We start from the raw sequence: 12,669 nt of genomic DNA on the forward strand, positions 1-12,669 counted from the left end.
AAGAGACAGTGAAATCTATATTTTGCTTCTACTTGACAGAGGAGGAAAATTCTGGGTCATTGCCTGGTTACCTATTTTATTGGGCTGACTTGCTCAGCAGGCTAAAGTGCATATTTGATAGCCTAACTTGTCAAGATGTTGGCTAATAGATGCCAACACATTTACTGGCTCCTACAAATGATTTAATCCTTGATACAGCACAAACTTCTTTCTTATTGCCCGGTGACTATTGTAGAATTAACTGGTGTTGGGGGCTTAATTTTGCAGGAGCCTTAGTGGGTCAGTGTGATATGAATTAGTTAGGACAACTAACTCTAATGGCCTTTTCAAATTAATCTTATTTTCCATGTGGCCGGGAGGCTTGAATTTACCCGAAATGTCTGTCTTCTCGTCACATTCCATTCTGTGTTACGGAAAGGCAGAATGCATAATTCTGACACTTGCATTTGTTCATTGCCTGGCAGGGAAATTTGTTCATTTCAGTTCAGTTGCTCAGTCATGTCTGATTCTTTGCAACCTCATGGACTGCAGCACACCAGGCTTCCCTGTCCATCACCAACTCCCAGAGCTTGCTCAAACTCATGTCCATCTAGTTGGCGATGCCATGAAACCATCTCATCCTCTGTTGTCCCCTTCTCGCCCTGCCTTCAATCTTTCTCAGCATCAGGGTCTTTTCCAGTGAGTCAGTTCTTTGCATCAGGTGGCCAAAGTATTGGAGTTTCAGCTTCAGCATTAGTCCTTCCAATGAATATTCAGGACTGACTTCCTTTAGGATGAGCTGGTTGAATCTCCTTGCAGTCCAAGGGACTCTCAAGAGTCTTCTCCAACAACACAGTTCAAAAGCATCAATTCTTTGGCATTCAGCTTTCTTTATTCTGGAAAAACCATAACTCTGACTAGATGGACCTTTGGTGGCAAAATAATGTCTCTGCTTTTTAATATGCCGTCTAGAGTTGGACTGTGAAGAAGGCTGGGTGCCAAAGAATTGATGCTTTTGAACTGTGGTGTTGGAGAAGACTCTTGAGAGTCCCCTGGACTGCAAGGAGATCCAACCAGTCTGTTCTGAAGGAGATCAGCCCTGGGATTTCTTTGGAGGGAATGATGCTGAAGCTGAAACTCCAGTACTTTGGCCACCTCATGCGAAGAGCTGACTCATTGGAAAAGACTCTGATGCTGGGAGGGATTGAGGGCAGGAGGAGAAGGGGATGCCAGAGGATGAGATGGCTGGATGGCATCACTGACTCGATGGACGTGAGTCTGAGTGAACTCCGGGAGTTTGTGATGGACAGGGAGGCCTGGTGTGTTGCGATTCATGGGGTCGCAAAGAGTTGGGCACGACTGAGCGACTGAACTGAAGTTGGTCATAACTTTTCTTCCAAGGAGCAAGTGTCTTTTAATTTGATGGCTGCAGTCACCATCTGCAGTGATTTTGGACCCCAAGAAAATAAAGTCTCTCACTGTTTCCATCGTTTCCCCATTTATTTGCCATGAAGTAATGGGACTGGATGCCATGATCTTAGTTTTTTGAATGTTGAGTTTTAAGTCAACTTTTTCACTGTCCTGTTTCACTTTCATCAAGAGGCTGTTTAGTTCTTTGCTTTCTGCCAAAAGAGTGGTGTCAACTGCATATCTGAGGTTATTGATATTTCTCCTGGCACTCTTGATTCCAGCTTATCCTTCATCTAGACTGGCATTTTGCATGATGCACATTCTGCATAGGCAAGTCTGGGTCAGTCTTTTGTGGGGTCACTGCTCCTTTCTCCTGGGTCCTGGTGCGCACAAGGTTCTGTTTGTGCCCTCCACGAGTATATTTCCCAGTCCTGTGTAAGTTCTGGCAGCTCTGTGGTGGGGTTAATGACGACATCCTCCAACAGGGCTTATGCCATACCCAAGTCTGCTGCACCCAGAGCCTTGCCCCTGTGGCAGTCCACTGCTGACTCATACCTCCACAGGAGATACTCAAACACAGTTCTGTCTCAGTCTCTGTGGGATCCCTGGCTACTGGTGTGCACAAAGTTTGTTTGAGCCCTCTGAGTATCTCTGGTGGTAATGAGGTTTGATTCTAAATGTGAGTTTGCCCCTCCTACCCTCTTGCTGGGGCCTCTCTGCCCTTGAACTTGGGGTTTCTCCTCACAGCCGCTTCAGTGCTGTGCAGCTGCCGCTCCAGCCAACACAAGAGAAGACTCTACACATGGACATCACCAGATGGTCAATACCGAAATCAGATTGATTATAGTCTTTGCAGCCAAAGATGGTGAAGCTCTATACAGTCAGCAAAAACAAGACTGGGAGCCGACTGTGGTTCAGATCATGAACTCCTTTTTGCCAAATTCAGACTTATATTGAAGAAAGTAGGGAAGAACCACTAGACCATTCAGGTATGATCTAAATCAAATCCCTTATGATTATACAGTGGAAGTGAGAAATAGATTCAAGGGATTAGATCTGATAGACAGAGTGCCTGATGAACTATGGAATGAGGTTCGTGACATTGTACAGGAGACAGGGATCAAGAAAAAGAGTTGCAAAAAAGCAAAATGGCTGTCTGTTACAAATAGCTGTGAAAAGAAGAGAAGCTAAGAGCAAAGGAGAAAAGGAAAGATATACCTTTTTGAATGCAGAGTTCCAAAGAATGCAAGGAGAGATAAGAAAACCTTCCTTAGTGATCAATGCAAAGAAATAGAGGAAAACAATATAATGGGAAAGACTAGAGATCTCTTCAAGAAAATTAGAGGTACCAAGGGAACATTTCATACAAAGATGGGTTCGATAAAGGACAGAAATAGTATGGACTTAACAGAAGCAGAAGATATTAAGAAGAGGTGGCAAGAGTACACAGAAGAACTGTACAAAAAAGATCTTCACAACCCAGATAATCATGATGGTGTGTGATCACTCATTTAGAGCCAGACATCCTGGAATACGAAGTCAAGTGGGCCTCAGGAAGCATCACTACGAACAAAGCTAGTGGAAGTGATAGAATTCCAGTTGAGCTATTTCAAATCCTAAAAGATGATGCTGTGAAAGTGCTGCACGCAATATGCCAGCACGTTTGGAAAACTCAGCAGTGGCCACAGGACTGGAAAAGGTCAGTTTTCATTCCAATCCCAAAGAAAGGCAATGCCAAAGAATGCTCAAACTACCATACAATTTCAGCCATCTCACACGCTAGTAAAGTAATGCTCAAAATTCTCCAAGCCAGGCTTCAACAGTATGTGAACTGCCAAATTCCAGATGTTCAAGCTGGTTTTAGAAAAGGCCGAGGAAACAGAGATCAAATTGCCAACATCCGTGGATCATCAGAAAAGCAAGAGAGTTCCAGAAAAACATCTATTTCTGCTTTATTGACTATGCCAAAGCCTTTGACTGTGTGGATCACCACAAACTGTGGAAAATTCTGAAAGAGATGGGAATACCAGACCATCTGACCTCCCTCTTGAGAAATCTGTATGCAGGTCAGGAAGCAACAGAGCTGGACATGGAACAGTAGACTGGTTCCAAATAGGAAAATGAGTACGTCAAAGCTGTGGCCACCACTCCAGTACTCTTGCCTGGAAAATCCCATGGATGGAGGAGCCTGGTAGGCTACAGTCCATGGAGTTGCTAAGAGTTGGACACAACTGAGCAACTTTGCTTTCATTTTTCACTTTCATGTATTGGAGAAGGAAATGGCAACCCATTCCAGTGTTCTTGCCTGGAGAATCCCAGGGACGGGGGAGCCTGGTGGGCTGCCATTATGGGGTTGTACAGAGTTGGACATGACTGAAGTGACTTAGCAGCATTAGTAGCAAGGCTGTATATTGTCACCCTGCTTATTTAAATTATATGCAGAGTGTATCATGAGAAATGGTGGGCTGGATGAAGCAGAAGCTGGAATCAAGATTGCTGGGTGAAATATGAATAACTTCAGATATGCAGATGATACCACCCTTAAGGCAGAAAGCGAGGAAGAACTAAACAGCCTCTTGATGACAATGAAAGAGGACAGCGAAAAAGTTGGGTTAAAACTCAGCATTCAGAAAATTAAGATCAGGGCATCTGATTCCATCACTTCATGGCAAATAGATGGGGAAACAGTGGAAACAGAGACTTTCTTTTCTTGGGTTCCAAAATCACTGCAGATAGTGACTGCAGCCATCAAAAGATGCTTACTCCTTGGAAGAAAAGTTATGACCAACCTAGACAGCATATTAAAAAGCAGAGACATACTTTGCCTCCAAAAGTCTGTCTAGTTAAAGCTATGGTTTTTCCCATAGTTTTGTATGAATGTCTGAGTTGGATTATAAAGAAAGCTGAGTGCCAAAGAATTGATGCTTTTGAACTGTGTTGTTGGAGAAGACTCTTGAGAGTCCCTTGGACTGCAAGGAGATTCAACCAGTTCATCCTAAAGGAAGTCAGTCCTGAATATTCATTGGAAGGACTAATGCTGAAGCTGAAACTCCAATACTTTGGCCACCTGATGCAAAGAACTGACTCACTGGAAAAGACCCTGATGCTGAGAAAGATTGAAGGCAGGGCGAGAAGGGGACAACAGAGGATGAGATGGTTTCATGGCATCACCAACTAGATGGACATGAGTTTGAGCAAGCTCTGGGAGTTGGTGATGGACAGGGAGTCCTGGAGTGCTGCAGTCCATGGGGTCCCAAAGAGTCGGACGCGACTGGACTGACTGACTGACTCTGCATAGAAGTTAAATAAGCAGGGTGACAATATACAGCCTTGACATACTCCTTTCCCAATTTGGAACCAGTCCATCGTTCCTTGTCCAGTTTTAACTGTTGCTTCTTGACCTGCACACAGATTTCTCAGGAGGCAGGTAAGGTGGTCTGTTATTCCCATTTCTTGAAGAATTTTCCAGTTTGTTGTGGTCCGCATAGTCAAAGGCTTTGGTATAGTTAATAAAGCAGAAGTAGATGTTTTTATGGAACTCCCTTGCGTTTTCAATGATCCAGCAGATGTTGGGAATTTGGTCTCTGGGTCTCTGACTTTTCTAAATCCAGCTTGAACATCTGGAAGTTCGCAGTTCACATACTGTTGAAGCCTGGCTTGGTGAATTTTGAGCATTAATTTACTGGCATGTGAGATGAGTAAAATTGTGCGGTAGTTTGAGCATTCTTTGGCATTACCTTTCTTTGGGATTGGAATGAAAACTGACCTTTTCCAGTCCTGTGGCCACTGCTGAGTTTTCCACATTTGCTGGCATATTGAGTGTAGCATTTTCACAGCATCATCTTTTAGATTTGAAATAGCTCAACTGGAATTCCATCACCTCCATTAGCTTTGTTTGTAGTGATGCTTCCTGAGGCCCACTTGACTTAGTATTCCAGGATGTCTGGCTCTAGGTGAGTGATCACACCATCGTGGTTATCTGGGTCATTAAGATCATTTTTTGTACAGTTCTTCTGTGTACTCTTGCCACCTCTTCTTAATATCTTCTACTTCTGTTAGGTCCATACCATTTCTGTTCTTTATTGAGCCCATCTTTGCATGAAATGTTTCCTTGGTATCTCTAATTTTCTTGAAGTGATCTCTAGGCTTTTCCATTTTATTGTTTTCCTCTATTTCTTTGCATTGATCACTGATGAGGGCTTTCTTTTCTCTCGTTTCTATTCCTTTGGAACTCTGCATTCAGATGGGTATTTCTTTCCTTTTCTCATTTGTCTTTCGCTTCTCTTCTTTTCTCAGGTATTTGTAAGGCCTCCTCAGACCACCATTGTGCCTTTTTGCGTTACTTTTTCTTGGGGATGGTCTTGATCACTGCCTCCTGCACAGTGTCACGAACCCTCATCTACAGTTCTTCATGCACTCTATCAGAGCTAATGCCTTGAATCTATATATCACTTCCAGGTCTTGTTCCTTGTCTGGAAGGGAAATTTTTTATTGATGCAAAATTTCTTGACTCACTGTGAAGATTTCTTAGCCCCTTTTGGGCCCTCCTTCCTTCTCCATCAAGTAATTTCCCAGGTATAAGGAAGAAGATATTTTAAATTTTTATAGGCCTTAGAGACTTTGGTGAGTGTTGTTGATCAGCTAATTCTGCAGATGGTATGTTGTTGAGTCTTGCTTTTTTTCTTTTTTCCATTAGGATGATCTCTGACATTTAAGCATAATGTTTAGACAATTTGCATTTATTATCAACATGATCAATTTAAAGTTTCCCATCTTGTTCTCTGTTTTCTAAATGTCTCATCTTTATTCCTCTTTCTTCATGTTTTCCTTGTTTCTTTTGGATTAACAGTATTTTTTTGTGATTCCATTCTATCTCCATTATTGGCTTATTAGCTGTACCTTTTGTTTTACTTTTTAGTAGTTACTCTAGAGTTTATATAGCTAATTATTAATTTATCTTTAAGTGATATACTATTTCACACAGGAATCTTACACAGTATACTTCAATTCTGCATCCTCATCTTATGTTATTGTATCACATTTTACTTCTACTTGTTATAAACCACATACCTAATTATTGAACTTTCTTTAAAGAGCCAGTTAGTTTTTTCCAGCTTTTGAGGTATAATTTACAAAACTATATTTAAAGTGTGCAACGTGATGATTTGATATTGATATAGATTGTGAAAGTATTTCCAGAATCAACTTAACCATTACCTTAGTGATTGTGTGTGTGGGGGTGTGTGTGTGTGTGTGACAACCTTTAATATCTACTCTCAGCAAATTTCAGTTATCTAATACAGAATATAATCACCATTCTGTACTTTCATTGTGCTGTTTTTGCGGTAGTCATGCTGTACTTAGATTCTCAGGACTTTTTCATCTAATAACTGAAAGTTTGTACCCTTTAACCTCTCTCCATTTCCCCAGTCTCCGGCAACCACCCTACCACTCTGTTTCTGTGAGTTCAGCTTTCTTTTAAGATTGTCCAGTATTTGAGATTATGCAATATTTCTTTTTATTTCTCTGGGTTATCTCACTTAGCATAATGTCCTCCAGTTTCATCCAGGTTGTTGCAAATGATAGGATTTCCTTGTGTGTGTTTTTTTTAATGGCTTAATATTATTCCATTGTATTTACATCTTTTTATACACAATTTTAGTTGCATGCAGAGTGTTGAACACATCCCTCATGAAAGTGTGGAGCAGGGGGAAGCCTGCCACTGGGTGGGAGAGTGTGTGTGAGTGAGGTGCACAGATCGTTGAGGTTACTGAAGGTGAGGCCTCCCCAGCAGTTCAGCTGTGGACTTGATGCTGTCTTCGAAATGGTTAGTAGGATCCATGTTACTTTGACACATCTCGGGCTCTGGCAGCCCCTCCCTGCCCCTCAGTTGTACATTCACCTCAGTACCCCTAGATGGGGCAGGAAAGAAGTGGGTCCTTTTGGCAGTATGCTGTCCAGCTGGGGAAGCTGAGTACTCACTCGCATGCCCTCAAACATTCCATGGTGGGAAAAATTGCTGGCGAGAGATCCTGAGCTGCACCACCGTGGGGGAACGGGTAACGTGGTCCTTTTACTTCTACATCTAATCCCTGTTTTATTTTGCTCCCATAGTGTCCTGGAGCTTCTCTGCTGGACTCCGGAGTTCTACAAAAGCTGCCTTCTCGGTAGGTGATTGTCCTAGTCAGTTGGTCTTTGGGGAAATGGCAGTAGAAAACTCTTGTGCCATCTTGCTGATGTCATTTCAATTAACCTTTAAAAAGATTAAAATTGAGAGAAAAATGTCCTTAGCATTTTGCCATGTGTATTACATTGTAGGCCTCTCTGGCTTTTTTGTAGTTACAAGTTTCCATTTGGTATTTTTCTTCTGCTAGAAGAACTTTAATATTTCTCATGAGATAAGTCAGAGAAAGACAAATACTGTATATCTTTTATATGAAGAATCGGAAAAAAACAAACTCATAGAAACAGAGTAAAATGTTGGTTACCAGAGGATCGTAGGTGGATGGATAGGAAAGATGTTTAAGAGGACAGACTTGCTACCAAGTAGTTAAATAAGTGGTAGAGAATTAATGCATAGTACAGAGACTACAGATAATATTGTTACAATCATCAAACTTGCTAAGAAACAAACTCAGTTATTCCAACCACTAAAAGAAAATAGTTATATAATGTGATAAAGGTGATTATTGCTACAAAGGCAATTGTATTACAATATAAATTGTACACCTTAAATTTACACGATGTTATATGTCATATATTTTTGCTGAAGTATAGTTGCTTTATAATGTTGTTAGTTTCTGCTGTACAGCAAACTGAATCAGCCACATGTATTCATATATCCTGTCTTCCTTGGATTTCCTTCCCATTTGGGTCACCACAGAGCTTTGAGTAGAATTCCCTGTGCTATATAGTTCATTCTTATTAGTTATTTCATTTAGTTCAGTTCAGTCGCTCAGTTGTGTCCGACTCTTTGTGACCCCAAGAATCGCAGCATGCCAGGCCTCCCTGTCCATCACCAACTCCCAGAGTTTACCCAGACTCGAGTCCATTGAGTCGGTGATGCCATCCAGCAATCTCATCCTCTGCCGTCCCCTTCTCCTCTTGCCCCCAATCCCTCCCAGCATCAGGGTCTTTTCCAATGAGACAACTCTTCGCATGAGGTGGCCAGAGTATTGGAGTTTCAGCTTCAGCATCAGTCCTTCCAATGAACTTCCAGGACTGATCTCCTTTAGGATGGACTGGTTGGATCTCCTTGCAGTCCAAGGGACTCTCAAGAGTCTTCTCCAGCACCACAGTTTAAAAGCATCAATTCTTCAGCACTCAGCTTTCTTCACAGTCCAACTCTCACATCCATACATGACCACTGGAAAAACCATGACTAGACGGACCTTTGTTGGCAAAGTAATGTCTCTGCTTTTGAATATGCTATCTAGGTTGGTCATAACTTTCCTTCCAAGGAGTAAGCGTCTTTTAATTTCATGGCTGCAGTCACTATCTGCAGTGATTTTGGAGCCCAAAAAAATAAAGTCTGACACTGTTTCCACTGTTCCCCCATCTCTTTCCCATGAAGTGATGGGACCAGATGCCGTGATCTTCGTTTTCTGAATGTTGAGCTTTAAGCCAACTTTTTCACTCTACTCTTTCACTTTCATCAAGAGGCTTTTTAGTTCCTCTTTACTTTCTGCCATAAGGGTGGTGTCATCTGCATATCTGAGGTTATTGATATTTCTCCAGGCAATCTTGATTCCAGCTGTGCTTCCTCTAGTCCAGCGTTTCTCATGATGTACTCTGCATATAAGTTAAATAAGCAGGGTGACAATATACAGCCTTGATGAACTCCTTTTCGTATTTGGAACCAGTCTGTTGTTCCATGTCCAGTTCTAACTGTTGCTTCCTGACCTGCATATAGGTTTCTCAAGAGGCAGGTAAGGTAGTCTGGTATTCCCATCTCTTTCAGAATTTTGCACAGTTTATTGTGATCCACACAGTCAAAGGCTTTGGCATAGTCAATAAAGCAGAAATAGATGTTTTTCTGGAACTCTCTTGCTTTTTCGATGATCCAGTGGATATTTGCAATTTGATCTCTGGTTCCTCTGCCTTTTCTAAAACCAGCTTGAACATCTGGAAGTTCACGGTTCACGTACTGCTGAAGCCTGGCTTGGAGAATTTTAAACATTACTTTACCAGCGTGTGAGATGAGTACAGTTGTGCGGTAGTTTGAGCATTCTTTGGCATTCCCTTTCTTTGGGATTGGAATGAAAGCTGACTAAAGTTATTTCATTAGTAGTGTATATATCCCAATCTCCCATCCTTACCAACTCCCCCTTCCCCTCTTGGTACTCATACATTTGTTCTCTGTGTCTCTATTTCTGCTTTGCAAATAAGTTCATCTATGCCATTTTTCTAGATTCCACATATATGCATTAATATACAATATTTGTTTTTCTCTTTCTGACTTACTTCATACTGTATGACTGTTTCTAGGTCTATCCACATCTTATGGCACCATTTCGTTCCTTTTTGTGGCTGACTAATATTCCACTGTATAAATGTACCACATTTTCTTTATCCATTCCTCTGCTGATAGAGATTTGGGTTACTTCCATGTCCTGGCTATTGTAAATAGTACTGCAATGAACACTGGGGGTGGGACGTACATCATGTATCTTTTAAATTGTATTTTTCTCCAGGAGTATGCCCAGGAGTGGGATTGCTGAGTCATATGGTAGTTCTGTGTTTAGTTTTTTGAGGAACCTCCATACTGTTCTCCATAGTGGTTGTACCAGTTTACATTCCAACCAACAGTGTAGAGTTCCATTTTCTCCACACCGTCTCCAATATTTATTGTTTATGAAATTTTTGGTGATGACCATTCAGACCTGTGTGAAGTGATACCTCATTGTAGTTTTCATTTGCATTTCTCTAATAGTGATATTGGGCTTCCATGGTAGCTCAGCTGGTGAAGAGTCTGCCTGTAATGCAGGAGACCCTGGTTTGATTCTTGAGTCAGAAAGATCCACTGACGAAGGGATAGGCTACCCACTCCAGTATTCTTGGGTTTCCCTGGTGGTTCAGCTGGTAAAGAATATGCCTGCAATGCAGAAGACCTGGGTTCTATCCCTGGGTTGGGAAGATTCCCTGGAGAAGGGAAAGGCTACCCACTCCAGTATTCTGGCCTGGAGAATTCCATGAACTGTATAGTCCACGGTGTCACAAAGAGTCGGACACGACTGAGCGACTTTCACTTTCAGCAGCGATGTTGAGCATCATTTCATGTGCTTTTTTGCCGTATGGAAGTCTTCTTTGGAAAAATGTCAATTTAGTCTTCTGCCCATTTTTTTGATTGGGTTGTTTGGTTTTTTTTGATATTGATCTATATGAGCTGTTTGTATATTTTGGAGATTAATTCCTTGTCAGTTGCTTTATTTGCAGATATTTTCTTACATTCTGCGGTTGTCTTTTTGTCTTATTTATGGCTTCCTTTGGGCTTCCTTTCCTTTGGTAAAGAATTTGCCTCCTAATGCAGGAGATAGCAGGTTTAAGTGTTAGTCACTTAGTCATGTCTGCCTCTTTGCGACCCCACGGACTATAGCTCACCAGGCTCTTCTGTCCATGGAATTCTCCAGGCAAGAATACTGGAGTGTGTATGGTTTTAGGGAGTGCTCTAATTTCATTCTTTTTACATGTAGCTTTCTTGTATTCCTAGCTCCACTTATTGAAGAGACTGTCTTTTCTCCATTGTATATTCTTGTTTCTTTTGTCAAAGATTAGGTGACCATAGATATGTGGGTTTATCTGTAGGCTTTCTATCTTATTCCATTCATCTATATTTCTGTTTTTGTGTCAGTACCATACTATCTTGATTACTATAGCTTTGTAGTACAGCCCGAAGTCTGGGAGCCTGATTCCTCCAGCTCTTTTTCTTTCTCAAGATAGCTTTGGCTCTTGAGGGTCTTTTGTGTTTCCATACAAATTGTAAAATTTTTTGTTCTAATTCTGTGGAAAATGCCATTAGTAGTTTGATAGACATTGCCCTGAATCTGTAAAATGCTTTGGGTAGTATGGTCATTTTCACAATATTGATTCTTCCAATCCAAGAACATGATACATATTTCCATCTGTTATCTTTGATTACTTTCATCAGTATATTTCAAATGTTTCAATTAAAAAATTTCTCATAGTGCATGTCTGTTTTCAGTGAATTCTATCAGCTTTTATTTATCTGCAAAAGTTTTTATTTTGCTTTCATTTGTGAAAAATATTTGTGTTGAGTATAGAATGTTGTTAATATTTTTTCTCTGTTTTTTTTTTTTTTTTTTTTTTTTTATTCTTTCCACTGAGAAGTGTTTCCTGACATATGGACAGATTTCCTTCTCAGGACCCTCATCTCTTCATCTCTGACCACTAAAGCTCAGCAAGACTATCCACAAATGCACAAACACCAGACTGCAGCCAGTCTCTCTGTTTTCCCCTCATTTTCATTTGGCTCAAGGAACTCAGTCAAGATGTTATCGTTCAGGCAGAGATGATGATGAAGCGAATTACAACCATGCTGATAGGATTGACTTAGCTAAATAGTGGAGAAGAGCTGAGAGGACTGATGTGTGGAGTAAGAAGTATCCCTAAGACTGACTGTGCTCATCCTGGAAAACATTTTCTTTGTAAAATAGAACCCAGATTTTCAGTTGGACATACTGTTGTTGCCCAATGAAAGGATTGAAAATCAAGTTTTTTTTGTAGCTAGATGTGACCATATCACTAAATTCAGTTTAGTGAGATGAAAGAAGTGCTGTGTGCAACTTCTAGAAAGTGTTATTAGAAGGATTGAACCCTGCTTCTGCTCTTTCCTACTGGCTATTATAGGCATGTGATAGCAGGCACCCAAGCAGCTACCCTGGGCCTTAAAGGTGGGGACATGTTTTGAGAATGACACAGCATCAAGAGGGAAAAAGCCTGGCGCTGTGAACCTGTACACACTGGCCCAGCTGCATCTGGGCTTCTTTTTTCGTGAGAATGCAATTACCTTGTGTAAGCCATTGGCTTTATCTGTTGTCTGTTTTTGCTCTTGTCATATGTGGTCGAACTTAATCCTGACTAATGAAAGCTAGGTGACAGAGGAGGCCCAGGTTTGAATCCTGGATGACTGAACAAGTAGTAATGCATTTGGTAAAGAGCAGACAGGTTAGGGGCTTCTAAAGGTAGATAATCCTATAAAACAATTAAGCACATGAAAATCTCAGCAGTTAAATTACTTTTTAAAACATGAAAAGACTAAAG

The 12,669-nt window shown here is 41.1% G+C and overlaps 1 protein-coding gene across 12 annotated transcripts in view; it reads left to right on the plus strand.

The window, feature by feature from the left end:
- The window catches only part of LOC102398106 (cytochrome c oxidase assembly factor 1 homolog), a 98,781-nt gene that overhangs the window by 42,044 nt on the left and 44,068 nt on the right, over positions 1-12,669 (plus strand). For 11 of the 12 annotated variants that reach the window (XM_044946807.1, XM_044946806.1, XM_006049306.3 and 8 more), the window contains exon 2: positions 7,504-7,556. The gene's annotated coding sequence lies outside the window, so the exon portion shown is untranslated. Of the gene's footprint in view, positions 1-7,503; positions 7,557-12,669 lie in introns of those variants that run through there. The other variant, XM_006049312.3, reaches the window with a different exon arrangement.

This window comes from Bubalus bubalis, chromosome 8, assembly GCF_019923935.1.
Source record: "Bubalus bubalis isolate 160015118507 breed Murrah chromosome 8, NDDB_SH_1, whole genome shotgun sequence".
In the NCBI taxonomy this organism is placed as follows: domain Eukaryota; kingdom Metazoa; phylum Chordata; class Mammalia; order Artiodactyla; family Bovidae; genus Bubalus; species Bubalus bubalis.